The sequence below is a fragment of the Manis pentadactyla genome, chromosome 11 (genome assembly GCF_030020395.1).
Source record: "Manis pentadactyla isolate mManPen7 chromosome 11, mManPen7.hap1, whole genome shotgun sequence".
Taxonomy (NCBI): domain Eukaryota; kingdom Metazoa; phylum Chordata; class Mammalia; order Pholidota; family Manidae; genus Manis; species Manis pentadactyla.
Genome location: NC_080029.1, coordinates 49,329,367 through 49,355,132, shown reverse-complemented (window position 1 = coordinate 49,355,132; position 25,766 = coordinate 49,329,367). Strand labels below are relative to the sequence as shown.

The window sequence follows — 25,766 nt, the reverse complement described above, 5'->3', positions numbered from 1 at the left end:
TGAACAACTGATAAAGATCAAGTAGATTTGATGGCTCAGATGGCAAGTAATTTTAAATGCGCTATACTAGTTATCTATTGCTGCATAACAAATCATCCTAAAACCATAAACACTTACTATCTCACACATTTTTGAGGGTCAGGAATTTAGAGTGGTTTAGCCTGAGCAGTTTTAGCTCAGTCTCTCATGAAGTTATGCTCAAAATGTTGGCCAAGTTGATGTGCTATGAAAACTTGATTGTAGGATCCACTTCCAAGCTCACTCATGGCTGTTGGCAGGAAGCTTCAATTCCTCACCACATGGGCCTTTCCATAGGGCTCCTCACAGTAGGCTTCCCCCAGAGCAAATGATCCCATTGCAACAGAGAGTAACCAAGCAATAAGCTCCTATCTTTTATAACCTAATCTTAGAATTGAACACACCATCAGTTCTGCCAAATTCTATAGGTTTGGTCATACAGACCAACCCTGCCATATTGTGGGAGAGGACTATACAAAAGTGGGGATGCCAGGATCTTGGAACCTTCTTGGAGGCAGACTACCATATGAGAATATTCAGTATTCTTAAAGGAATAAGGACTAAATGTCTTATGCTTCTAGTAATAGGAGTTTAGGTAATTTGGATTAATCTTTTTCCTGACAACAATAAAAAAAACTCAACATAAAATTAAAAATTTATTTGAATGAATGAGTATTAACAATATAGTAAAAAATTGTTGTGATCCAAAGGAATAAGGAGAATGATGAGGGGATAGGTATTATCATGTAAACACCAATCAAAAGAAAGCTGATGTGATGACATTAACATCAAATGAAGTAAACTTTGAGAGAAAAGCATTACTAGGGATAAAAAGGGTATTTCTTAATAATCCAAGAATGAGTTGTGAATAAATGAATTGGTAAATATAAGCAAATGTCAACAAACATTATCAATGAAATAATAATTTTTAATGTATAGTGGCTTAAAAAGACAGAACCAAACTGGACAAAGTAACATTTAAGTTTTGGTTCTTATCTCCATCAGGAGGAGTGTTAAAATTACCTGGACTTTAAAAGATTATATGTGATAGTTAAGACTTCAAGGGTTACACAAGAATAAAAGAACTAGAGTATATTGTATGTATGTAGGGCAGTAGAGGGAGGAAATGGTAACATAAAAGAATAAACAAAACAAGTGAATATTGCAATCACTCTTCTAAAGAGTCCAAAAAAGAAGGAAAGAGAACCAAGGAAAAAGAAGGAGAAAAAGGAAGCACACAGCAAGGTAGGTAAGTCCAAATGTAGTCATAACTTCAATAAACATAAATAGATTTAAGTCACAAATTAGATTATCAGCATCTATAAAAATGAAAAATTCAACTATGGTTACTTATAAGAAACATTAAAATATAAGAATGTGTTCATTTGAAAATAAAACTATGGGAAAAGATATATCAGGCACATATTAAGTAAAAGAAAACTTGGGTAGCTATATTAATGTGAGCCTTCAAGTCATTAAGAATTATTTAGAATGAAGAAGTTCATAATGATAGAAGTTTACTTCATCAGGAAGGTGTAAGAATAATAAATTTGAATGTCAAATAGCCTCAAAATATATAAATTAAAAGTCTATAAAATTGATAGACCCAAGAGCAAGGTTCAGCCTGCCAGAGGCCACTGCTGTGCGGAGACCCTAGGGAAAGCCACCATCACCATGTCTGATCAGGAGGCAAAAACCTTCAACTGAGGACTTGGGAGATAAGAAGGAAGGAGAATACATTAAACTCAAAGTCATTGGACAGCAGTGAAATTCACTTCAAAGTGAAAATGACAACACATCTCAAAAAACTCAAAGAATCATACTGTCAAAGACAGAGAGTTCCAATGAATTCACTCAGGTTTCTCTTTGGAGGTCAGAGAATTGCTGATAATCACACTCCAGAAGAACTGGGAATGGAGGAAGAAGATGTGATTGAAGTTTATCAGGAACAAACGGGGGGTCATTCAACGGTTTAGATATTGTTTTATTTTTTTATCTTTTCCCTCAATCCTTTTTTATTTTTAAAAATAGTTCTTTTGTAATGTGGTGGTCAAAACTGAATTGAAACTGGCACCCCATCTCTTTAGAACATCTGATCATTTGAATTCTAGTGCCCATTACTCATTATCATTTGTTTTCATTGTGCTGATCTTTGGTGATCAAACTTCAGCCCCCTTCATATAGCCCGTCCTTTTTAAAAATTACACGTGTGCACACAAGAGAGGCCACCTTTTCCAGGACTGCATTTTCAGACTTGTGATACAAAAGATCAACCAATGTGAGTGTTGATAATGACTTTCCAATTGGCCCTGAAGTTCTAGTATATGACTGCTTCACTCCTGGACTGACTTTCAGTGGGAGATGGAAGTTTTTCAGAGAGCTAAACTGTGGAAAAATGACCTTTCCTTAACTTGAAGCTACTTTACAAATCTGAGGGTCTGGACTAAAAGAAGAAGATAGGTTGGAGTCAAGATGACCGAGATGGTGAGAGTAATGACTAACTCCAAAAATGGCTCCCCTTGAAGAGAAAGCATTTTAAGATGAAAGAAAAATCTTGTCAGAAGATCCCAGAAAAGTTCTAATTTTCATTGCAGTTAATAGTTATTCATGCAGAGGTATATACAACGGAACACTGCTCTTTTTTATTTTATTTTTACTTTTTGGCCTGGGATATGGGTTTTAAATGGACATTGTGCCAGCTTCATTAAAATAAACAAAATATTTGTAAAAAAAAAAACTGATAGACCCATAAGAGGAAAAAGGTAGTCATTCAAACACAGCTCTCCTAACTATTGATAGGTCAAACAAATAGAAAATTGGTAGTTAGAGAAGATACAAAACATAGGTTTAACAAACCTGCTCTATAGGACATAGAGAAAATACTGTCCCTAATAAATAGAGAATACACATTACTTTTAAGCATACAGGGTGCATTCATAAAAAGTTAAAATATACTAAGCCACAAAGCAGAATCTCCATAAATTTCAAAGGACTGAATTAATATTTACCTGATTCTGTGACCACAGGATAACTTGGTTAAAAGTTACTAAGAAAGTGCTCATTTTAAAAAGCATATTTTGGAAATTTAAATACACATTTCAAAAAAAGTTCATAGACCCAGCCAAAGTCATAAAAATTTGAAAATACTGGGAACTAAATGCTTTTTAAAACTCAGGCATGTTGAAAATTAAATGCTGTAAAGTATTTGGAGGAAAAATATAGCCTTAAAACTATATATTAGAAAAAAAGAAAGGCAGAAAATTAGTGATGTAGGCACAAATAAAGAGAAAAAACCCTAAAATAAAATAAAAATGTAGATATGAGTTACCTGTTACAGAATGGATCAATCTTATAATCATTCTATGGAGTGATAAAAGCTCATCTCTTAAAACCTATCTACATACCTCTGGAAAAAGATGGTGGAATAGAAAAGCAAGGTGGAAACCTCCTCCCAAAGATACATAAAAGAAGAAAATACAACAAATACAACTAAACCTGATAATGACCTGAAGACTACAGAATAGATCCCCTATACATGAGGAAGAAGACAAGAACACACAGAAAAAGGTAAAGTGGCAGAGCCAAGATTGAGAGGGACCAGAATCCTCCCTAAATCTCAGCCTACAGGTGGGAAAAAAAGGAATGCAGCAGGGAGGGGCTAAAGCCCAGGAGTGCTACACACCTGGCCCTGGAGATCTGCTTTGGGAGCACAAGCCCACATTACATTGGGTTCCAGTGTTAGTGGGGCTAGACACCAGGGACAGGCAGAATACTCTGGGAGGCTGAGACTCCAGCAAGTATGGAGTATGGGCACACTGCCAGTGCTGAGATCCAAAGCAGAGGTAGCAGTTTGAAAGACTTGCCAGCAGTGGGAGGGGTATCAGAGGGGTGAGGATTAAACAGAAGTCTTTCCTCAGGAAAAAGGGCAGATAGAGGATACCTCCCCAACAGATTGAGAAATTTTGGGAGCCCCAGATACTCCATCCCCCTTGCTGGCAATGCAGTCCTGAGGCTCTCCTCACTGCATGTACTACTGGGAACCAACCCACTTGGTCCAGTGGTAGTGTCAGACTTTGCTTCCTGGCAGGCAGAGGGAGACTCGCCTAGCTTCCCTGGCTCCATTTCAGCCCAACAAGTGAGGTGCCTTCAGGAGCCAGCCCCAGGAACTCTCTCCTTCCTGTGGGTGTCCAAACCTGGTGCTGTGCACCCAGCTGGGGCAGAGCCACATATCAGTCTTCTCACCCCATTATCCCTGCAGCCCTGCTATTGCTGCAGGTCAGGCAGATGGCGACTCTGCCCACACTGAACTCAAAAGAGACTCCTGAACTGATCACAAAGGCAGAACTGAAACAAACTGCCTGCCCAGACTCAGAACACTAAAAAAGCCAGACAGAAAGGCAGCCCTCCCCACTGCAGGCCAGCAGCTGGGACCCCCACAAAATAGAACCAGGCACTACAGAGTAAAGAATATTTAGCTTGTGGGCAACATGGACACCTCTTTCATAAAGCTATTACTCTATAGGCCAGAAAGGAAAGCAGAACCACCTAATACAAAGGAAGAAACACAGAAATCCTGACAAAATGAGGAGGCAGAGGAATATGTTCCAAACAAAACTACAGGAAAGAACCCCAGAAAGAGGGCTAAATGAAACAGAAATCACCAATCTTCTTGATAAAGATTTTAAAGTAAAAGTCATAAACATGTTCATGGATTTACAGAAAAGTACTCAAGATCTCAGGGAAGACTTCAACAAAGAGATACAAGAGCTAAAAAAAAAAGAGCAACTCAGAGCTGAAGGATACAGTAACTGAAATGAAATATATACAATGGAGGGAATTAATAATAGATTGCTGCAAGTAGAGGAGAAAATCAATGAGATGGAAATTAGAGAATAGGAAAACAAAGAAGCTGAGGAACAGAGAAAAAAAGATCTCTAGGCATGAAAAAATGATGAGAGAGCTATGTGACAATCCAAACAAAACAATATTGCATAAAACAGGTACCAGAAAGAGAAGAGAGAAACAATGGGATAGAAAGTCTCTTTAAGGAAATAATTGTTGAAAACTTCCCAAACCTGGGGCAGGAAATAGACATTCAGGTAATGGAAGCACAGAGAGCTCCTAACAAAAGGAACCCCAGGAAGACAACACCAAGACATTTTAATAATTAAAATGGCAAAAAACAAGGATAAGGAGAGGCTGTTGAAAGCAGACAGAGAGAGAAAAAAGATTATTCATAAAAGAAATCCCATCAGGCTATCAACAGACTTCTCAACAGAAACTCTACAGGCCAGAAGGATATGTTTAATGTAGTGAAACAGAAGGACCTTCAACCAAGAATCCTTTACCCAGCAGATTATCCTTTAAATTTGAAATAAAGATTAAATAATTTCCAGATAAACAAAAGCTGAAGGAATTTACCACAACTAAGCCAGCCTTACAGGAAATGTTAAAGAGACTACTGTAGATGGAAATGACCCTAAGCCTAAGTAGCTTTCACCAGTGGAAATAAACCCACAGTAAAAGTAGTAGACCAACTAATTACCAAGCAAGTATGAAATTAAAACAAAAGAAGCAAAATCACCTATACACAAAATCAGTCAGGGATACACAAAAAGTGCAGATTATGATATCAAATATGAAAAATGTGAAGTAGAAAGAAGAAGGAAAAACAGTACCTTTAGATTGTGTTTGAAATAGAGTAATCAGTAATTTAGGATAGACTATTATATAGTAAGGAAGCTATCCTAGAATCTTTGGCAACCCGAAACTAAAGCCAATAATACACACACACACACACAAATAAATAAAAAGATAAATCCAATTACAACACTAAAGAAAACCATCAATAAGAGACATGTAAGAAAGGAACATAAATGAGCTATAAAAAACAGCCAGAACACAATTAATAAAATGGAATAAGTACATATCTATCAATATTCGCCTTAAATGTAATTGGACTGAATGAACCAATCATAAGACAGTGGCAGAATGGACAAAAAAACAAGACCCATCTATATGCTGTCTACAATAAACTCCTTTCACACCCAAAGATACACACAGACTAAAAGGGAAGGGATAGAAAAAGATATTCCATGCAAATAGGGAGAAAAAAGCAGGAGCAGAGTACTTGTATCAGACAAAATAGATTTCAAAACAAAGAAAGTAACAAGAGACAAAGAAGGACATTCCATAATGTAAAGGGGTCAGTCCAACAAGAGGATATAACCATTTAAAATATCTATGCACCCAACATAGGAGCACCTAAATATATGCAACAAATACTAACAAAATTAAAGGGGGAAATAGACTGCAACACATCCATTTTAGGAGACTTTAACACACCACTCACACCAATAGATGAATCAATGAGACAGAGGCACTGAACAATACATTAAATCAAGTGGACTTAACAGATATATACAGAACACTCTACCCAAATGCAGCAGGATATACTTTTTCACAAGTGTACATGGAATGTCCTCCAGAATAAATCACATACTTGGCCACAAAAAGAGCCTCAATAAATGCAAAAAGATTGAAATTGTATCAAGTAGCTTCTCAGAACACAATGGTATGAAACTAGAAATAAATTATACAAAGAAAACTAGAAACCTATAAACACATGGAGGCTAACCAACATGCTTCTAAATAATCAATGGATCCGTGAGCAAATTAGAACAGAAATCAAGCAATACATGGAAAGAATGAAAACCAAAACACAATAGCTCAAAATTTGTGGGAGGCAGCAAATGCACTTCTAAGAGGAAAGTGTATAGCAATACAGGCTTACCTCAAAAACTAGAACAATCCCAAATAAACAACCTAAACTCACAAAGAAACTAAAAAAAAGAACAAATGAGACCAAAATCCAGTAGAAGGAGGGACATAATAAATGTCAGGACAGAATTAAATAAAATAAAATAAAACAGAAAAAAAGCCAGTGAAACCAGGCACTGGTTCTTTGAGAAAATAAACAAAATGTATAAACCCTTAGCCAGACTTATCAAGAAAAAAAAGAGTATACACACATAAACAGATTCAGAAATGAAGAAGGAATATTCACAATGGATACCACAGATAAACAAAGAATTAACACAGAATACTATGAAAATTGTGTCAGTAAATTGAACAACCTAGAAGAAATGAACAACTTCCTAGAAAAATAGTTCCTTCCAAGACTGAACCAAGAAGAAACAGAAAATCTGAACAGACCAATTACCAGCAATGAAATTGAATTGGTAATCAAAACATTCCCCAAAAACAAAATACCAGATCCAGATGGCTTCACAGCTGAATTCTACCAAACACTTAAAGAAGCACTAATACCCATCCATCTTAAAGTATTTCGAAAGTAGAAGAGAAGGGAATACTTCCAAACTCATTCTATGAAACCAGCATCACTCTAATACCAAAACCAGACAAAGACTTCACACACAAAAAATTATAGATAGCCTCTTCAACAACTGGTGTTGGGAAAACTGGGCAACTGCACATAAGAGAATTAAACTGGATTATTGTCTAACTCAACACACAAAGGTAAACTTGAAATGGATCAAAGACCTGAATGTAAGACATGAAACCATAAAACTCTTAGAAGAAAACAGAGGCAAAAATCTCTTGAACAAGAGTATCAGCAATTTTTTCCTGGACACATCTCTTTGGGCAAGGGAAACAAAATAAAAAATGAGCACATGGAATTACATCAAACTAAAAAGCTTCTGTACAGCAAAGGATACCATCAGCAGAATAGAAAGGCATCCTACAGTATGGGAGAATATATTTGTAAATGATTCACTTGATAAAGGGTTGACATCTGAAATATATAAAGAATTCATATACCTCAACCCCCCAAAATCAAATAACCCAATTAAAAAATGGGCAGAAAACCTGAACAAATATTTCTCCAATGAAGAAATACATTGTCCAACAAGCACCAGAGAAGATGCTCCACATCACTAATCATCAGGAAAATGCAAATTAAGATCACAATGAGATATCACCTCACACCAGTTAGAATGGCCACTATCCAAAAGACAAGAAATAAGAGATGTTGGCAGCGATGCTGAGAAATGGGAACCCTCCTACACTGTTGGTGGATGTCAGTTGGTGTAACTGCTGTGAAAAGCAATATGGAGGTTCCTCAAGAAACTAAAAATAGAAATACCATTTGATCCAGTAAACTCACTTCTAGGAATTTACCCAAAGTATACAATATCCCTGATTCAAAAAGATATGTGCACCCCTATATGCTGCACTATTTGTAATAGCCAAGATATGGAAGCAACCTAAGTGTCCACCAATAGATGAATGGGTAAAGAAGAAGTGGTACATATACACAATGGAATATTATTCAGCCTTAAAAAGAAAAGAAATCCTGCCATTTGCAACAACATGGATGGATCTAGAGGGTATTATGCTCAGTGAAATAAGCCAGGTGGAGAAAGACAAAATACCGTATGATTTCACTTGTTTGTGGAATATAAAAACAAAGCAAAACAGAAGGAACAAAACAGCAGTAGACTCATAGACACTGAGTGGTTACCAATGAGGAGGGGTTGGGGCAGGTGGGTGGGGAGGGTGAGGGAGAAAGAGGGACACAATCATTCACAATCACAATATAAATGGGTCATGGGAACAGTAGTACAGCCTGAAGAAAATAGTGATTCTGTAACATCTTTCTATGTTGATAGATAGTAACTGCACTAGAGGGGGTGAGGATTTAATATGGGTAACTATTGAAACACTATATTATACATTTGAAACCAATATAAGATTGTATATCAATGACACTTCAATAAAAAAAGTCAACAAGGGATTAATACAGAGAATATACAATGAAGTTTTGCAAATAAGTAAGATCTGGGTGTCAAACAAAAATACACAAAGGAAACACTACACAGAATTACCAAATTCCAGAGCACTGACAACAGCAGATGCTCCACAAATGAGGATGTATAGCAATAGCAACTCTTTTACATTGCTGGTAGGAATGCAAAGTGGTACAAAACTTGGAAGATATTTTGGAAGTTTTTTACAAAACTAAACATACTCTTAGCATGTGATCCAGTGATCATGTTCCTTGGTATTTCCGCAAAGGAGTTGAAAACTTATGTCCACACAAAAACCTGCATACAGATTTGGCAGCTTTATTCATAATTGGCAAATCTTGGAAGCAACCAAGATGTCCTTCAGTAGGTGAATGCATAAGCTGTGGTACAACCAGAAATGGAATAGTATTCAGCACTTAAAAAAGAAAAGAGCTATCAGGCATAAAAAGACATGGAGGAGCCTTACATGCATATTACTAAGAAGAAGAAGCCAATCTGAAAGGCTACATACTATATGATTCCAACTATATGGTATTCTATAAGAGGCACAACTATGGGGACAATAAAAAATTCAGTGGTTACTGGTGGGGTGGGAAGGCAGTGAGGAGCAGAGAAATGAATAGGCAGAGCACAGAGTATTTTTAGGGCAGTGAAAATACTCTGTATGATATTATGTATATATGTCATTATATAATGTCATTACACATTTGTCCAATCCAAGCCCATAGAATGTACAACGCTAAGAGTGAAACCTAAGGTAAACTCTGAATATTGAATGTTTATGATATGTCAACATAAGTTCATTCTTAGTAAAAAAAATGTACCATTCTGGTTAATAAGTGTTAAATAAGAGGGGAGGCTGTGCATGTGTAGGGTCAGGCAGTATATGGCAAATCTCTGTATCTTTCTCTCAGTATTATTGTAAACTAAAACTGCTCTTAAAAAATAATGTCTTTAAAAAAAAACAATATGAAAATGATAAACTGAACTTAATTTTTAAAAATAGGCAAAGGTTATATAGAAAATTCACAGAAAGGAAACTGAATAGCTAATAGGATGTCAAGTTTCAATGATAATCAAATAAAAATTTAATCAACAAGATACTACTTTATACTCATTGGATAGGCAAAAAGTAGAACAGGGGAGTAATACCAAATGACAGGTAGGGTTTGGATAAATGGGAATACTCAGTCCCTATTGATAAAAGTGCAGATTGGAATAACCATTCTGTGGAGCAGGGAAAATGTATAAGGATATTCATTGTGGCATTGATAGATAGTAATAGCAGAAAGTTGGAGGCAACTTAGATGTCCATCACTAGAAGAAGGGATACACAAAACATGAAAAGCATTCTCTGAAATACTTCACAACATTCAAAGTCAACAAACCCAATGTCTGTAGAGTAGCTAGTGTCTTGCCTGAGGGTTTAAGCTCTGGGCAAGATCACTATGAATTCAGTGAGCCCGAAAAATGACAACAGAAAGTTGTTGGGGTGAAAGGGTTTATACCCGGCTTTATTCCCACCATGGTAGGTCAAGCACTAGAATCATGTCTGCCTCCAGCTGTCTGCAGGTCTGTAACCCTCCTCCGTCTCTGCCTGCACCCAGGACACTGGGCAGAGCTGTTTATATAGTGACTCAGTCAATAATAGCTCAGCTAATGGGTGTGGAAGCATTAGCCTAGCAGTAGACCAATTACATCATCAAATAGTTTAGGGTCAGGTGAGGATCCTGACCATAGGAACTTCCATTTTCCCCACACGTGGATAGTGTTAAAATTCATCCTGAATTAAGTAGGAAAAAGTTATGAGATTTATAACATGATACTATTTATAATTATTTTAAATGCTCTACATACACAAAATAATATACATTAGACTGGATGTGGTTGAGAGCAGACAGTTGAAAAATGGGAGTGGGGATTCAGGAAAAATATAATGAAGTAAAGCAAGAAGGGGGCCTTTGCCTAGAGTGATGATGGTCTTTACTGTGCGTGAAGGAGTATGAATCTCTCCTGAGGTCTGGCATAGGGGGTGGGGAGAGGAGGTGAAGGCTTACAATATCTGTTGTCTTTTTTTAAAAAAAAAAAATAAAGAAAGCATTTGTCAGGTTGATAGTTGAAGTGTATGATAATTAGGCTACTTGCTTTCATTTTTCTCTTTTCTGAACTTGCTACTATCAGGACCCATTGGCATAGACTGGGAACTCCATTGTAAATCTGGAAAGGAATGTAAGTCTTACCAGCAGGTGTCACTGCTCCTAATACTTTACTAGGTGTACTAAAACCCAGAGACCAATCAGTGCTGATGATACAGATATGGATAGAGTTACTAACTTTGGTAAAAACAAACCAGAAACAAACAAACAAAAGACCCCAATAAACTGAACAATAGAAAAATCTAAGAGATCACTTGTTGGTAAGCTGTTAGCCTTATGAAGAGTCAGTGAAAAAAAAGGTTTTGTCTGAATGAGTCAACAATGACTCCTAAACAGGGTTGGATTTATAAATCTCAGTGTCTGAAATCGAAATGAGAAACTCATTAAATAGCAACAAAGCTATTTAATAATAAATTTAAGATTAAAGCAACCAAATATAGAACAAAAAATGCTATACATCATGAAATTAAAAGATAAAATACAAATATACTCTAACATCAGAAGATTTAAGCTATCAGCAAAATAACTCACATTTAAATTAGCAAAGGCATGAGAGAAAAACACATTCCAAAATAAAGTAACTTAAATAAAAGTTCAATTAATTAAGCAAGATTTTTTTTCTTTTTAGTAGGTTACTGCTATCCTCTTTCTCTCTCTGAGAAGATAGTGGCTTTATTTGAGTAAAATTGTGAAGAAAGTAGAGTGAGGGGTAATGAATTTTTAAAATAATTTTTACTAAAACTAAAATTAACAAACTTAAAATAGAAGAAGTCCTATTTATGAAAAAGAGTGAAATTATAAATAGTAAGTTCTATCTCAGGCAACAAAAGTGAGGACAATTGAGCCAATGAAATGAATAGCTGAACTAACAAATTAATTTGATTCTTCAAAGCCAATTTATATCAAGCAAGCAGAACATCTGTCATTGTATTTAAAAACTGTTTTTAAAGAGAGAAATAAAAGCTAGATGAATTCAATTTAAAAGCAATTTTTGAAGAATAAAGTTTAGCTAATGGTGTGCTGGTAAATGTTTACAACTGACTGTGGAGGAGACAGGAGGTAGCCCTGATTTGTAGCATTTGCTGAGTTCTTTGGTGCAAATATTTCACCATGGCCAATATCAAGCTACCAACATGATGTCAACTGAATTGTAAAATTCCTCAAACTTTAACACCTGTTCCTTGCAAGCCCATTGTAAGAGCCAGCTCTAAACTATTAAGCACACTCAGAAAGCATAATCTGTATTAAGTCATAATATAGCATTTTCTAAGTGGCATTACTTATTTTCTCACTTTGTTTTGCTCACTATGAGTACTTGAATCTTAAGTATAATAATCTAGCAGAAACTACCTCATCAATATGACTTTTCTTTAGAAATAACTAGGTTATTTAGCTTCTCTAACCTTAGGACTTCAAAATGTTTGGATAAAAATGACTCAAAACATTTCTGTTGGGGGAGGAAAAGGATGCCAACATGAGAAGTGAGGCAGAATCTCCTCCCAAAACCACATATAATATGAAAATTCAGCAAATACAACTAATCCTAAAAGAGCAACCAGATATAAGATTGCAGCAGCCAGTCTACATCTGGGAAAAGAGAACATCTCACAGAAAAGGGTAAAGTAACAAAGCAGTGATCTAGCAGGACCCAAGCCCTCCCCCGATCCCAGCTCACTAGTGAGATGAAAAGAAACAGAGCAGGGAGGGAGTAGAAGCCCAGGGCTGCTAAATATACAGCCCTAGAGATCTACTCCAGGAAGACAAACCTACATTACATGGTGCTCTGGAGATAAGAGGAATTGGAAAGCAAAGACAGGAGGAATACTCAGAGACACTGAGATTCCAGCTGCTGGTGGAGAACAGGTTCCCACATCCAGCTGCTCTGGGATAAAAGAAGGGTGAGCACTTTGAAAGACTTCCCAACAGTGAGAAGGCTGCTAAAGGGGCAAGGATTATACAGAGCTTGCTGCTCAGAAGGAACAGGTGGAAAAAATTGTCCAAGCACACTCAGCCCAGCAGGTTGGGAACTTTCAGGAGCTTCAGGCACTCCATCCCCCTGGCTGGCAATGCAGCCCCAAGGCCCCCCCACCACAATAAGCAGCCTGCCACTTGTTCCTCCTGGCCAGCACCTAGGCACAAACCTGATGCACCCATCATCACTCCAGGCCAGCAGGAGGGCAGCTCTGTTTAACAGCAGCTACAGGTGCTTAAACCACGCATGCATGGCCCACTGGCCCTGACAGTGGAGTCAGGCCCTGTGGCCAGGAAGCAGGAAAGAGCTCTCTCCTGGTAGGCAATGGCACTGCTTGCCTGCAACCTCCACCATTGCTCCAGGATTATGAAAAGGCAGAAGAATTTTGTTCAATCCAAAAATCCCCCAAACACCAGAAAGAGGGCTCAGTGAAAATGAAATCACCAATCTTCCTGAAAAATAATCCAAAATAAAAATCATAAAAGTGCTAATGGAGCTACAGAAAAATATTCAAGATCTAAGGGATGAATTCAAGAGAGAGACACTTTGAAAAATACAGTATCTGAAATGAAACCTACAATGGAGGGATTTAAAAGAAGACTAGAAAAGGTAGAGGAGTCAGTATATGGAATAGAAGTTACAGAACAGGAATATAAAGAAGCTGAGGCAGAGAGAGAAAAAAGATCTCTAGGAATGAAAGAATATTAAGAGAACTGTGTGACCAATCCAAACGTAACAATATTTACGTTATAGGGGTACCAGAAGAAGAGAGAGAAAAAGGAATATAAGGTGTCTTTAAGGAAGTAATTGCTGAAACCTTCCCCAATATGGGGAAGGAAGTAGTCTCTCAGGCCATGGAAGTACACAGATCTCCCAACACAAGGGACCCAAGGAAGACAACAGCAAGACATACAGTAATTAAAATGGCAAAGATCAAGGACAAGGACAGAGTATTCAAAGCAGCCAGAGAAAGAAAAAAGATCACCTACAAAGGAAAACCCATCAGGCTATCATCAGACTTCTCAGAAGAAACCTTACAGGCCAGAAGGGAGTGTTATGATATATTTAATGCAATGAGGCAGAAGGACCTTGAACCAAGAATACTCTACTCAGCAAGATTATCATTTAAATTTGAAGGAGGGATTAAACAATATCCAGATAAGCAAAGGTTGAGGGAATTTACCTTCCACAAACCACCTCTACAGTGTAATTTAAAGGGACTGCTCTAGATGGAGGCACTCCTAAGGCTAAGTAGTTGTCACCAGAGAATATAAAACCACAGTAAAGGAAGTAGACCAATTAATTACTAGCCAAATGCAAAATTAAATCAGCTAAGCACAAAGTCCGTCAAGGGATAAACAAAGAGTACAAAATATGACACCTAACATATACAGAGTGGAGGAGGAATAAAAAGAATGGAGAAAGAGAAAAAAAGAATCTTCACATTGTGTTTATAATAGCTTAATGAGTGAGTTAAGTTAGACTGTTAGATAGTAAAGAAGCTGCCCTTGAACCTTTGGTAACCACGAACCCAAGGCCTCCAATGGCACTAAGAACATATATATATCAATAATCACCCTAAATGTAAATGGACTGAATGCACCAATCAGAAGACATAGAGTTACAGAATGGATAAAAAAGCAACACCCATCTATATGCTGCCTACAAGAGACTCACTTCAAACCCAAAGGCATACATAGACTAAAAGTGAAGGGATGGAAAAAGATATTTCATGCAAGCAATAGGGAGAAAAAAGCAGGAGTTGCAATACTTGTATCAGATAAAATAGACTTCAAAACAAAGAAAGTAACAAGAGACAAAGAAGGACATTATATAATGATAAAGGGGGCAGTCCAACAAGATGATATAACCATTATGAATATCTGTATACCCAACATAGGAGCACCCAAATATGTGTAACAAATACTAACAGAATTAAAGGGGGAAATAGAATGTTAAGCATTCATTTAGGAGACTTCAACATACCACTCACTCCAAAAGACAGATGAACTGTCAGAAAATAAATAAGGAGACAGAGGCACTGAACAACACATTAGAACAGATGGACCTAACATATCTACAGAATACTGTACCCAAAAACAACAGGATACACATTCTTCTCAAGTGCACATGTAACATTTTCCAGAATAGAGTGCATATTAGGCCACAAAAAGAGCCTTAGTGTACCAACCAACTTCTCAGATCACAAAGGTATGAAACTAGAAATAAATTGTGCAAAGAAAACAAAAAGGCCCATAAACACATGGAGGCTTCATAACATACTCCTAAATAATCAATGGATCAATGACCAAATTAAAACAGAGATCAAGCAACATATGGAGACAAATGAAAACAACAGCTCAATGCCCCAACTTTTGTGGGATGCAGCGAAGGCAGTTCTAAGAGGAAAGTATATAGCAATACAGGCCTATCTTAAGAAAGGAAAACAACCCAAATGAACAGTCTAAATTCACAATTAATGAAACTAGGAAAAGAAGATCAAATGAAGCCCAAAGTCAATAGAAGGAGGGACATAATAAAGATCAGAGCAGAAATAAATAAAATCAAGAAGAACAAAACAATAGAAAGAATCAATGAAAGCAGGAGCTGGTTCCTCAAGAAAATAAACAAAATAGATAAACCCCTAACCAGACTTAAAGAGAAAAAAGAGAGTGTATGCACATAAACAGAATCAGAAATGAGAAAGGAAAAATCACTACGGAGACCTCTGAAACACAATTATTAGAGAATACTATGAAAAATTATATGGTAACAAATTGGAGAATCTAGAAGAAATGGACAACTTCCTAGAAAAATTCACTCTTCCAAGACTGACCCAGGAAGAAACAGAAAATTTGAACAGACTGATTACCAGCAATGAAATTGAATTGGTAATTAAAAAACTACCCAAGAACAAAACCCCCAGACCAGATGGCTTCTTTACTGAATTGTATCAGACATTTAGAGAAGACCTAATACACATCCTCCTTAAAGTTTTCCAAAAAGTGGAAGAGGAGGGAATACTTCCAAACTCATTCTCTGAAGCCAGCATCACTCTAATAGCAAAACCAGGCAGACATCACAAAAAAAGAAAATTACAGTTCAGTATCCCTGATGAACATAGACAGAAAAATACTCAACAGAATATTAGCAAATCGAATTCAAAAATATATCAAAAAGATCATACATTATGACCAAGTGGGATTTATCCCATGGATGCAAGGAAGGTACAGTATTTGAAAATCCATCAACATTATCCACTACATCAACAGAAAGGACAAAAATCACAGATGCTGAAAAAGCATCTGACAAAATTCAACATTCATTCATGCACTGAAATGATTACATCCTTAGATCAACATCCTTATTATAAATTGTAGGAATTTTTCAGATTGTTAGACATTATTTGAAGTTCACTTTATATTAAGTGTTTTATTTACAGACTGTTTTTCAATGCCAAGCAAGGCTGTCTTACCCTATTGCTGTCTTCTACATGGTCAGCCATTAATTGTAATCCTGGGAAAGACTCATTTTCCATTTGTGTGGCTCTACAGCTTTCTCTGTGGATGCTTGTCACTCACATCCTCTCAGTTCTTCTGTGCTGTGGTGGTGGAACCCACATCACTCTAGTGGGCTTAAATACTAGCCATACTATTCCTGAGCCCTAAGTCCCTCTAAGGCAGAGCCCTGAATATACTCAGTTATTCCTGGACCTCTCTGAGGCATTGAACCTGAAGATGGATGGGCATGCTGGCAGTTTTAGGTTGTGTGGCTCACAGAGAATGATGGGTTTTCACAAAATCTATAGCCTTGGTGATTGAAACAGAGCAAGGTTTCTTAAGCACCTGAATTATAAGGAGCTGGAGAGCTTATTAGAAAGTTTAGCTTTCTGAGTTACACCCCTATTCTGTTGAACTGAATCGCCAGTTGGGAGCAGGGAATTAGCACTCTCCAGATCATTCTTAAGCACATAACATTCGAGGATTGAATCAGGGACCAGGCACTCCCTGGCAGAGGGCATCTATGGTACGGGATGTTATGGCGGTAGTGAGTAGTAGAGGTGCCATTTCTATGTACAAGTGTTTAATAAATTAAAGTTTGCCAGTAATAGGAAAACAAGAAGAATAACCCTTAAAACTTTACTGCACACAAACTTGAATTCCCTTCTCTTAGAAGCCTTGTTTCATTCTGAAGCAAATGTTTTAGGACTATTTATTCTCTTTCATCTCCTCAGTATTAAGTACTCTACCTTCTGGTTTAGTTAATTCACCCCAGTTTTCTCCATACCATTTATTAACCATTTAAATTCACTTGAAAAACCACCAACCTCCTAGGTCTTGGACATAGATGTGACTCACCATACATACACAACTGTAACTATGTGCGGTGATGGATATGTCAATCTAATTGTGGTAATCATTTCACAATATATATGTGTATCAAATCATCACGTTGTAGACTTTAAACATGGACAATGTTGTATACCAATAATATCTTACTAATGCTGGTGGGGGGTGGTGGAAAGACTTGATTCCTGTGTGTGAGATAAAAGCAAAACTCAACTCTTCATGTTCCTTTTGGTGGAGATGTAATTATTAGTAAGCATATCAGTTCAAACCAGTTTAAGGTTAAACTGAAGATTGCTGGAAAATAATGGTAGAGGAAGCATATAATAATGTACTGTTATATTAGGATGAATCTGTTTGTCACAGTTTCTCATTAAAATTGGTCCTACAAATGGAAAATTAGGAATTATTTTACTCTAGTTTATGTAATTATATTTAAGGACCCTTTAGTTCCATGATTTAAGGATGTTCTCATCTACAGAATAAATTCATTGGTACTGATTTCAGCTACTTTGAAAGAAAACATTCTTGGTCAAATATTTATGACTGTTATTGCCAATTCATACCAGAGAAATCCCTAACTTCACCAAGAAAATGACAGGCTATTGTTTGCCTGCTCGGGCTGTAAATTAAAGGAAAATGTGTGATGGTAAGGACAATTGTCAGGGAAAGCTTCCTTGTCCCATGTTCTATACAGGGAACAATGTGTGATCTGAGAGCTGTATGAATTAGAATGAATATTCATCTGGCTACACAGAATTAGGTCCATGATATAAACCAGGATTCTCCCAATGTCCACATTTAGGTACATGAGCGTGATGTCTAGAAGACCTACATAACAATAACAATTTATTGAGCACTTATTTTGTGCCAGGCACTGTGCTAAATATGTTTCTCACATTATTCAAATTAGTGTTCATTATAGTTGGATAAAACAAGTAATGTTGTTACTCCATTTTAATCCTATTCTTCCTTTTGTTTGAACCAATGAGGAAACACTGAGGCTTCGAGTAATTAAGAAACTTGTCCCCAGTTACATATATAGTATCTTTAAGATGAAGAGTTGGCTTCAAACTAGGCCCGAGGCTCAAAGCCCTAGTACTTAAACACCATCCTTAGGTGCCTGTCTTCTTCCTGCTAATCCTGTGCACCTAGTTAGCTAAGTTCTGTGGTCTTAACATTTGATGTGCACATCAGCACCTCACTAACTAAATTATAAATACCTGAAGAGCAGGAACTTTGTAGTTTACTTTTTTTAGTCTAAAGCACTTTTCCTACAGCAGATGTTCAGTTAAAGTTTGCTAACTATGGTGTTATATACATATTTGGGTTTTGTATAGCTGGCATATAAGAAACCCTGTTGTACTCGAATATGGAAGACCTGGATTCAAAGTCTGGTGTACCTAGTACATAACCAACCTAGTATTACTTCTTTACATTTTTAAGATAAGACAATAATAATAAAATATGAAGTTGTAAGTTGGTGTGAGAGTGTCCAAAACATTTATAATGGGCATGACCCCTTCTTTAACTGCAGAAACACAATCATGAAGTTCTCTTTCAGTGGATAAGGGTATTGAAAGGTATTGAAAGTATTACATTGATGGGTCGTAATACAAAATGAATAAAATATTTCATTAGTTAAGACTAACAAAAAAATGTTAGGTGTTTTCAGTTAGCAATAGATTTTATGTGGTACCATCAGATTTATAGTTGATCCTAATAGTACACAGTTTGTAGAGGCTTCGAGTAATTAAACAAGGAGGATAAGCTTTGGCTACTGAATCAAAGGATAGGCCAAAAAAGGCAATGAGGTTTTGATGCTTGATTTAATACCTATTATGGCCTAATCTGTTTATATATTTTAAAATTTAGGATAATTTGGAAGGGTTTAATCTGGACTCCTATAGATTCTTCTCTAATTTGTCTGCCTATGTCCTTGGAGACTTTTGCTCAAAGAGATTCACCAGCTTCTTTTTGAATCATACACACTGTAGTTTTTTTTTTAGCCAATATGGGACAATTAATCTCTAAGAGAAAGTCTTCTGAAAGGCATTATGTGTGTTTTCCTATATTTATTGCCCTCTAAAGGCTATTAAAATTTTAATTTTAATTGTTAACATTTAAAAATATTATTATTACTTTTTTTTTTGAAAAACTGGGTTATTTAAATGTTCTCCTGGTTTTTCTTATCTTATACTGCTCTTAACTGTTTTTTTTTCCCCACCTGAGGGACTAACAATTCAGTGAACTTATTAGAACAAAACTGATAGTGCAGGAGAGTAAGCATCTAACAAAATCCTGAATTCTGCAACAAATTTCTATGTTCTTGGTTTAAAATAAATTCCTTAAAACTTGGTCCTAGACAGACAATTTTAAATTGTGTGAGGCAACATGACCACTCTTTTTCTGCAAAAATCCCTAAGGAAACTGTTTAGGAGGTCAGGGGGAAAAGCAGAAAGAACTGAAGGGGTAAAGTGAGTGGGGAAGTAACACTGAGTATATAGAGAGAGATAAGGAGAGGAAGTTTCAAAAGTTAGGCAAATTGAGAGACACTATTTTAGAGTCAGTATTTTGTTTTGAGGTCTGTTTACTAATTAAAGAAGCTAACTAATGAGTGATATTTTATCTAAATTTTTATAGAGCTCCTTTTAATTGCATTAATTGTTTGTTTATCCAAAATTCACCATAATGACCACTGTTATTCTAAGTTTTTTAGAAAGTTCATTTATTACTGTAAGTGCACAAATTAAGATTATAGTGCCAGACAAATAAGGAACAGAAATTCTTCCAGGAGAAGGCTGTAGCTTTGATGTATACAAACTGGTAACAAACAAGTTAGTCAAGTATGTGCTTATGAAAACCATCTGGTTCCTCAAGCAAGCAGAGGCTAGGATAGTGTAGTACCATCAGCAACCTGACAGTTACTGATCCTGTATTATGAACTCAACAAACCGATTTGCAAATTGACAAGATTGAAAGTGGCCTCTTCACAGTTTTGTAGGGGACCCAAAGCAAAGTTTGACTAATTACTTTTGCATAAATTGGTGGCCAGTTTAACAGATCTCCAACCATTAGTCTTGGGTCATCTGGATTGGTCTGGGGTCTTCTTAGGCCCATGCCTCTATCTACTTATAGAGCACTTCTTACAAATCCAGGGACATGAAACAAGACTGTATGAATTGTCAAACAAAAGAAGAAAAAGCACGCAGCAAAAACATAAACAGAATAATGGCAAAAAGATTTACTGAATGGTACACCCCTCCAAACCAAGAGTTCTAATACCTTACACAAAATTAGGTCTACTTATTTATCAATGACTGTACTTCCAAAACTAAAGGTTGAATTACCCTATACAAAGACTTGGAACCAATGACCTTATATGAAGACCCATCCTAGGACAACAAATTAATCAGCAAGAAGAGCTCGGTAAAACAAATCAGAATTCAAATCAGATAACTGTTGAGACAGATTTACCAGGAAGTGAAATATGAAGGACAAATGAAATTTGGAAACAAGGGGTGAGGAGAATGCACCTTTTAGCCTGAGGGTCACAAGGGATGCCACCAAATGAGAGTATTCTCAGTAGGACCATCACTCAAAACCTGATGCCAAAACCAAAGCTGGATTTATTGCTTAATTAAGTAAAAAAGCTATGCTGGTAAGGCATAGTCCCATTGAGCAAAGAAAATTAATGATATGTAGGGTTTAGGGGCTGGCCTTGTTTTAGAGTTATGTGGTTTATAGAGGGAAGAATAAGTTGATATCAGTTTTAGAATTTTTTGTTAATGAATACAGAAGCATATTTTGTTTTGGTTATACAGGTGAGAAGTGGATTGACATCAGCCTCAGTGAATTTTCTGGAATGAGTCTTTCATTTCTTGACTGACTTTTAAAGTATGAGGCTATCACTCATTGGTTGCCCTTCAGTAGGCTGTTGACTGAAATGAGTTCTTCCTTAGATGGATTTAAAACAAGTTCTAGTGCTTGTTACCTGAAACTGTAATTAGAACTGAAATTGATTTAAAAGAAAATTAGTTGTGTGAGGCATTTATGGTATTTATTAGCAGTATGGTATTTATGAGCAGTATGGTATTTATGAGCAGTTCTGGTATTTATTAGCTATATGGCTCTAGAACAGTTAGTCTTTTCCTGGGAGTTAGGGAGTATTTTCACATATTTATAATGAGCACATAAGTTTAGTATTGTATTTCAAATAAGCTTTTTATGCTAACAAAATCAACACATATATTGATTGGTACATTCCACATATTTGTAATGGTAATAGCTATATATTATCATATTAATATACCATAATTTGTATAGCAAGTTCCCAATTATTGAGCATTCAGACTTTTATTTTGGCTTTTCACCATTACTCTAGTAGTGCTATAATAGAACACTTGTTGAATAATTACCTAAATGATATAGTCTCCAAAGGGAAGTTAACAAAGGCTATAATGGCTTTCATATTTAAAATAGATATATGATCATTTGTAGGATATCCACAGCACAAGTCTATCATTTGTTCCAGTTGCCTGACTGGACTTAACTCATTAAAAAAATGTATTTATGACTTCAAATATTTTTGTATGAGCAAATGAGGGTAATTTATATTATATTCTTGATTTTTATCCCTACCTATATATATAAACAAATCAAGGTTCAGTAGTGTGGAAAAACTGATGGCTTTTGAAATAAGGAATGAGATTCATAGAATTCTTTATACGTGATAAATGCAAAGCATACAAATAATCATGGGAGAAAATGGGGTCAGTGGAAGAGGCTCACAGCAGTTCATGAGAGCTGACTAGTAAATATTCAGAAATTTTATAAGATAATTATTGAATCATTAGTAGCTTGAAATCAGCTGTGGTGAGTGTATTTATACTACAGAAATTGTCAAATGCTACAAATCAAGGCACTGTTGTTGGAGAACCAGCTTACCAGCACATCAATGGGTGGGAACATTAGGCAGGGAACTTGGGAATTTGATACTATAAATAGAAAGATGTAAAATAGATTGCTAATTTGAAAAAATAAGACTTCATCTTTGATTCTTTCCTACACATGGTCTTCATTATGTTGACTTGGGAAGATGCCCAGTGAAAAAGACCAAGAAATGAGATTAATATCTCCCAAGAAAAATGCAAAATAGAGCCAAATCCACATACTTGGTTTCATTTATTCTGGTTTGTGAACCTCTATTTTGCAAAAGTTGCTTCCTAGCTAACTTCTAATTTCAAAATTCATGTTTTAGGTAGAAATGTTCTGAATACAAACTATTATATTTTATTTAGACAAAAATGTTGACACAAATGGGCATCTATTTAAAGAGAGTAGACTACTTAAAGGTAGTGGATATGGGTATTTTAAAAGTCTCCTCTCCACAAGAGACTCTCCTTTTCCTAGAATATTCCACAAAACAAAAAAGAGAGAGGAGAGGCTCTATCTTAGCTAAACAAGAAATATCAATAATGCAAATTAAGAAGTGCCCCTGGTCATGGAAAAAATATGTGAGTCAAGGACTTTATATCCAGAAAAACTGACTTTCAAGTATAAAGGGCACAACCTGCTTTCAACATGTAAGAGTACAAATAATATTGTTCCCATGAGCTCTTAATGAGAAATCTGAAGAATGAGCTTCAGATAAAGGTGATATATAACTTCAACAAAGGAGAGATAATCTTAAACTATGCACCTCCTGACAAAAGAGCACTCTGTTTCTTATAGTCTTGTCAAATAAATAAAACCTGAGTCAGAGCAAGCCTCTATATCTAGCTAACAATTTGGAGGACATCCAGAGGACAAAAGAAAGTGTTGAACTGCCCCGTGAATATGCAATCAGCAATGTCCAGGTTATGGAAAACTCTCCAGGTCAAATTCCTAGGTTCAACAGATAAACTGTAAGGGAAAATAGATTTGGAGGGGGAAATTATAGATAACAAGAATTAAAATACATATTGACAAATTTTAATGGGAAAGACTAAAGTAAAAATTCATTTAGAAATTCAGAAAATGTAAACTTTTAGAAAAATAGCTAATTTCATAAAAATCATTTTTTTCTCAATTTCCTACATTTTTTTCAGAAATTAAAATTTCGAGTATCTCTTAATCTAACTTTATAAAAACATGCTTTAGCAAGCCCTCAAACCATTAACTATATGTTTTATATTTAACCTTGAGGCAGTGCAGCAGGGATTTTGAAGTAAGACCCAAGTTGAAATGTTAGCTCTTCCATATCTGGCTGTGACTTTTGGGCAAGTTAATGTTAGGTGGGGGTGGAGGTGTTTTCATATATCTTTTTGAAAAGAATAATAAACTATAACCTATCTCTTGGGGCTGTTGCAGGAATGCATGAAATACGTGTACAATTCCTGTTTTGGGGTTGATATGTAATAGGCATGGAATAAATGAAACCTACTATTAATTTGATTTCAGTAGATCTGGGACCGGGCCCAAGAACTCTACTTTTAAAAGCCTCCCAATGATTCTAATGATTGCTCTCATTTAGGAAACAGAGTCCCTGACAAAATCCTTCCGGATGTGAACAAATACTAAGTTTAAAGGATGTTTATCGATGAATTTTTTGGAATATTAGAAAAACTGTAAAACATCTAGGAGAATGACAAAACAAACTATTGTCTATCCACTTGCTAAAATATTGTCGCCTTTAAAATAAAAATAAAATAGTTTACGCTTTTCCGCCTGCTATCCCCTCCAGCTGAGCGCTTGGTCAGGCTGCACGCGCTCGCCCTGAGATCCGGGCTCCTGCTAAACTAGTACCGCGTAGTCTCCATCCAGCCGCCTTATCATCTTCCGGGACCTCATCAGCCATGATGAGACGTTTTGCTACATCTACAAGATCCGGAACATTGTGGACGGGCTGTGCTTGGAGGTGGAGGGGAAGGTGGTCAGTAGGACGGAGGGTAACATTGATGACTCGCTCATTGGTGGAAATGCCTCTACTGAAGGTACGGAAAGCACAGCAATCGCTGGGGGAGTGATACTGTCATGAACCATCACTTGCAGGAAAACAGCTTCACAAAAGAAGGCTGCAAGAAGTGTATCAAAGATTATATGAAATCAAAGGCAAACTTAACAGAGACCAGAAAGAGTAAAACCTTTTACTACAGGGGCTTCCAAACAAATCAAGCACATTCTTACTAATTTGGAACCCTATCACTTCTTTATTGGTGAAAACATGAATCCAGATAGTTGCTCTGCTGGACCACTGTGAGGATGGTGTGACCCCACATAAGGTTTTCTTTAAAGATAGTTTAGAAATGGAAAAGTGTTAACAAATTTGACTATTTGTATCTGTCACCTGTCATGGTACCCGGCTGCTGCTTTTCATCCACACACCACCAGGATTTAAACAAATGGGACTGATGTCCTCTTGAGCTCTTAATATATTTAGACCTTGGTTTATTTGGAATGGAGGCTTCTTTTAAAGAAAAACTGTGTCATGTGGGTTGTCTAAAAATAAAATGCATTTAAACTAAAAAAAATCAGGTAACTAACATAACTATGTGCCAAGCACTGTTCTAAATTCCTTGTATATATTCTTAGTAGTCTCATGAGGCAGGTTCCATTATTATTCCTATTTGACAGATAAGGAAACTAAAAATGTATATAACATTACAAATAAGTTGTGAAGCTGAAACATTTCTAAACTATCAATAATAAAAAAAAGTTTTTATAATAAAAAAACTGACCTTGTTAGAGGAAAGACTCAATAAGCTTTCTAACAGAAAATATTTCAAAATCCTATTACAAAGAAGTGACCAAATCATTTTCAGCCAAACACTATAGAGAAAAAAGCATCATCTTAAGAGAAATTAAAGAGGACACTAACAAATGGAAACTCATCCCAATGCTCTTGGCTAGGAAGAATTAATATCATCAAAATGGCCATCCTGCCCAAAGCAATATACAGATTTGATGCAATCCCTATCAAATTACCAACAACATTCTTCAACGAACTAGAACAAATAGTTCAAAAATTCATATGGAAACACCAAAGACCCCAAATAGCCAAAGCAATCCTGAGAAAGAAGAATAAAGTGGGGGGGATCTCGCTCCCCAACTTCAAGCTCTACTACAAAGTCACAGTAATCAAGACAGTTTGGTACTGGCACAAGAACAGAGCCACAGACCAGTGGAACAGAATAGAGACCCCAGATATTAACCCAAACATATATGGTCAATTAATATACGATAAAGGAGCCATGGACATACAATGGCGAAATGACAGTCTCTTCAACAGATGGTGCTGGCAAAACTGGACAGCTACATGTAAGAGAATGAAACTGGATCACTGTCTAACCCCATATACAAAAGTAAATTTGAAATGGATTAAAGACCTGAATGTAAGTCATGAAACCATAAAACTCTTAGAAAAAAACATAGGCAAAAATCTCTTGGACATAAACACGAGTGA

The 25,766-nt window shown here is 36.2% G+C and overlaps 1 protein-coding gene and 2 pseudogenes across 2 annotated transcripts in view; all 3 read left to right on the top strand.

The window, feature by feature from the left end:
* ATL1 (atlastin GTPase 1) overlaps positions 1-25,766 on the top strand; it is a 105,146-nt gene that overhangs the window by 65,814 nt on the left and 13,566 nt on the right. The window lies entirely within an intron of this gene.
* On the top strand, positions 1,693-3,292 carry LOC118928312 (small ubiquitin-related modifier 1-like; annotated as a pseudogene).
* LOC118928036 (translationally-controlled tumor protein-like) lies at positions 2,491-24,927 on the top strand (annotated as a pseudogene).